This window comes from Cydia splendana, chromosome 26, assembly GCF_910591565.1.
Source record: "Cydia splendana chromosome 26, ilCydSple1.2, whole genome shotgun sequence".
Classification (NCBI taxonomy): Eukaryota; Metazoa; Arthropoda; class Insecta; order Lepidoptera; family Tortricidae; genus Cydia; species Cydia splendana.
Window position 1 is genome coordinate 9097806 of NC_085985.1, and position 4952 is coordinate 9102757.

The window sequence follows — 4952 nt, forward strand, 5'->3', positions numbered from 1 at the left end:
CGTATGTTACATAAAAAGACAGTATAGCTTCACATAATTACTAGCCTAAGTTGACTTAGAGATGTAAAGGTCTCTAAGTGTCAGAAACATTAAAAATATAGGTATGTACAATCAAAAATAAAAATAAAATAAATAAATAAATACTTAGAGATGTATAAGGTCTCCAAGTGTCCAAAACTAAAATTAAATTAAACAATTTAATCAAGCGAGAACATCATTGTCTCATGTGTCAATTCTACTGGACACTAGCATATTTAATTCACAATGTAAAAAAAAACAATATTTATTTAGCTCTTATTATACTAATGAAATTAAGCTACCTGCTTAAAGGCATCTCTATCATTTATAAAATCATTTACAGTGTAGTACGCCTTACTTAACAAGGAGCGCTTAATGTGCGACTTAAATTTGTGAAGTGGTAAATTCACTACATCAGTGGGGACTGGGAGCTGGGAGCCCCATTAAAATCTGTATTTTATTCTGTTTTTAGTATTTGTTGTTATAGCGGCAACAGAAATACATCATCTGTGAAAATTTCAACTGTCTAGCTATCACGGTTTGTGAGATACAGCCTGGTGACAGACAGACGGACGGACGGACGGACGGACGGACGGACAGACGGACAGAAGGACGGACGGACAGCGAAGTCTTAGTAATAGGGTCCCGTTTTACCTTTTGGGTACGGAACCCTAAAAAGTAAAGTGGAGTCCTGACAATCAATCAATCAATCAAATAATTTATTTGCCAGAATACAGTTTTTGATTAGTTGGTAATACAGTTTTTTTTTGCTCAGTGTATTCGGCCCACATACAGGCATGCAAATATTAAATTACTTACATAAATACCTAATACAAAATTTAGGACATTTTTAAATCAATATAATCAAAATTTATTAGATAAGCATAAAATAATATCAGAAAAATAAATATTAACAATAATTAACATTAAACAATACAGATTATATAACAGCCCCATTACATTCAATAAATTCCTTAACACTATAATAACATTTGTCCAATAACCAATTTGTCAGTACACGCCTAAAGAGAGGTCCCTGTAGTGACCTTATGGCCCCGTTCGCACGGCAGCTTTTTCAACGCGCGTTAAAAAAGCGTTTGAATGACGCAAATGGATAACCATGTATGTATTCACACGAAGGCGGTTTTTAAGCGCGGCGCTTTTTTATCGAGCACTGTTCGATTTTCGGCGTTGAGCGTTGGCGTCAAATTGAATAGAGCATACGGATCTCCGTGTATCTGTTCTCACAAGCGTTAAAAAAGCGCCGGCGCTGCTGTCAGTTGGCTGTCAAGTGTCAATTTTTGGTGTCAATCGTCAAGATTATTATTCGTTTCACCTTAAAAATGTCAACTTATGCTTACAAATTCCTGAAATAGGTATTCAAGCTATATTAAAATAATACGTCGTAATAGCAAATAAAGTATGGCTTTGCTGAGATGCGTACGTGACAGTACGACTCACAAGTGATTTTTAAGCGTTCGTATGAACACAAATATTGGAAACGGTAAAAAAGCGCCAACGTCGGGTTTTAACGCAACGCTTTTTAAGCTGTCGTGCGAATGGGGCCTATTTCTTCGGGTATGCGGTTATAAATTTCGATGCACATGTTAAAGCGTTAACAGACTATCGCACCGCACCGCGACCTTGGAGAGGTTCTAGGAATAGCTCGTACTGGCGTGGGCTTCCACACTATAGCACCGAACCGTCAAAACGGTGCGATCCTAGCTTACAGACTGCCGCACACGTGCGCCAGTGTTGCCAAGTGTCCCATGTTTCCGTGTTTTTCAATGAATTTTTGCAATGGGATCCTTTAAGATTGAATTTCAATTAATGTGTTTCCGCTTTTTTAGAGGTAGATGAAGGGCGTGAGGTAATATAATGCTCCTTTTTCCATGAAAATCTTAAAAAATGTGTGTCTTTTTAAAGCACTGCTTCCGCATTTTTGTTATTTCATCGGCTGGCTACATTGCCGCCCACTGTCATAATTTGAAAATGACAGCTGTCAATCGGTGCGATGGAGCTTACACACTAGGGAAATTGGTACGGAGCGCACTAGTATTATTATTCCGCTGTCATAATTTGAAAATGACAGCTGTCAAACGGTGCGATGCAGCTTACACACTAGGGAAATTGGTGCGGAGCGCACCAGTATTATTATTACCTGTCAGTTGGTGCGACGTGCATGCCCACCGCACCGCTATTAATAATAATTATGTGCGATGGAAGCTTACACACTATCGATAAATGCTCCGCACCGCACCAAGGTCGCGGTGCGGTGCGATAGTCTGTTAACGCTTTTAAAAGCATTTCGTCTATAAATATTTTTTTTTTCCAAGTGGTTTATCTAGCTAGTCCATTTAATACTCTCACTCTTGTCCTTCTTTCCATGATTTGAGTCCTGGTTTTAAAGTAATGTGGATTTGAGGTGACAAATACACTTACTTCGCGTATATAGAGGCATGGCAAGGGTAAAACATGCAAATTTTTAAATAGTGGGACGCAGCAGTCGTCTAATTGTGAGTTGCAAATAGCCCTGACACACTTTTTCTGGATTTTGAAGACTCTCTCCACATCTACCGAAGTGCCCCATAATATCAGTCCATAAAGTAGAATAGACGATACATATCCATGATAGGCTGTAAGTGCTGCTTCAGATGATACAGTACTTCGTAATCTTTTTAGTGCAAAAACGAATCTATCAAGGTTTTTACAAATTTGCTCAATATGCTCCTTCCAATTCAAGTGATTGTCTATGGTTATTCCTAAAAATTTAAATGTGTCAACTTTCTCGACTTCTTCATTATTATTGATTAAACGTATATAAATGTCGCTTGAGTTCATCATCATCATCATCATCTCAGCCATAAGACGTCCACTGCTGAACATAGGCCTCCCCCTTGGACCTCCATACGTGCCGGTTGGAAGCGACCCGCATCCAGCGTCTTCCGGCGACCTTAACAAGATCGTCTGTCCATCTTGTGGGTGGACGTCCTACGCTGCGCTTGCTAGTCCGTGGTCTCCACTCGAGCACTTTTCGACCCCATCGGCCATCTTCTCTGCGTGCAATGTGGCCTGCCCATTGCCACTTCAGCTTGCTAATCCGGTGGGCTATGTCGGTGACTTTAGTTCGTCTACGGATCTCCTCATTTCTGATTCGATCACGTAGAGAAACTCCGAGCATAGCCCTCTCCATAGCTCGTTGAGCGACTTTAAGTTTTGAGATGAGGCCGATAGTGAAAGACCACGTTTCGGAGCCGTAAGTCATCACTGGTAACACACATTGATTAAAGACTTTCGTCTTGAGGCACTGAGGTATGTCGGACGAAAAGACATTACGTAGTTTCCCGAACGCTGCCCAACCGAGTTGGATTCGGCGGTTGACCTCTTTCTCGAAGTTGGACTTACCTAATTGGACTACTTGTCCTAGGTAGATGTACGAGTCAACAACTTCGAGTACCGAGTTCCCAACAGAGACTGGGATGGGCACAACATTGGCATTTGACATAAGTTTCGTCTTGTCCATGTTCATTTTCAAGCCCACCCGTTGTGAAACTCGGTTGAGGTCATCGAGCATCATGCTGAGTTCCTCCATCGACTTTGCCATGACTACGATATCGTCGGCAAACCGAAGGTGAGTGATGTATTCGCCGTTGATGTTGATGCCAAGTCCTTCCCATTCCAGGAGCTTGAAGGCGTCTTCCATTACGGCAGTAAACAGTTTCGGAGAGATAACGTCTCCCTGCCTTACGCCTCTTCGCAATGGAATCGCCCTCGTGCTCTGCTCCTGTACTCGGACCGACATGGTGGCGTTACTATACAAACACTTCAACACTTCGATGTACCGATAGTCAATATGGCATCGCTGAAGAGACTCAAGCACCGCCCATGTTTCCACCGAATCGAAGGCTTTCTCATAGTCCACAAACGCTAAGCATAATGGCAAGTTATACTCTTCGGTCTTCTGTATAACTTGCCGCAGCGTATGGATGTGGTCTATGGTACTATAGCCTTTTCGGAAACCGGCTTGTTCGGGAGGCTGGAAGTCATCAAGTCTGTGTTCGAGACGGTTCGTGATGACCCTTGAAAACAGCTTATAGACATGGCTCAGAAGCGTGATGGGTCTGTAGTTCTTCAATAGGTTGTTATCACCTTTTTTGAAGAACAGCACCACCTCGCCTCTATTCCATGTTTCAGGCGTTATGCCCTCGGACAAGACGGAATTAAAGAGCTTCTGGAGGACTTTAAGTACCGGTGTTCCACCCGCTCTCAGAAGCTCTGAAGTGATTCCGTCTTTGCCCGGCGCCTTGTTGTTCTTAAGCTGCTTCAGGGCCATCCTAATCTCGTACAGACTGATGTCCGGGATATCTTCGGTATAATGTCGGGACAGCTTGGCTCTTGGATCTCCTACCAAGCTGTCAACGGGCTTTGCGATCGAAGTGTATAACTGTCCATAGAACCTCTCGATCTCACCTAAAACCTCCGCTTTGCTCGACGCTATGCTGCCATCTTCCCGTTTCAGCTTTGTCAGCTGGCTTTGCCCAATAGACTTGTCCTTTGCGAACACTTTGGAGCCTTGGTTTCGCTCAATAGTCTCTTTAATACGGTTAGTATTAAAGAGACGCAGATCATGTCGCAAGGACTTAGATATACGTCTATTGAGCTGCCTATATGACTCCGCGTCATCGGGAGACTGCAACTGTAGCGAGCGTCGTTCAGCCATGAGGTTTAAGGTTTGCTCGGTCAATTTCTGAGGTCTATCTTTACGGCGGGATCTAAAAAACTTAGACCCTACTGTGTGGACAGTTTCCACTAGCCCGTCGTTGATTTCGTCCACTGAAGCCAAGTTCTCTAGGCAAGCAAAGCGGTTAGAGAGCTCGAGTTGAAAGCTTTCGGGGTTTTGAACATAGGCTCGAGTAGGTCGGAGCGTAGACTTC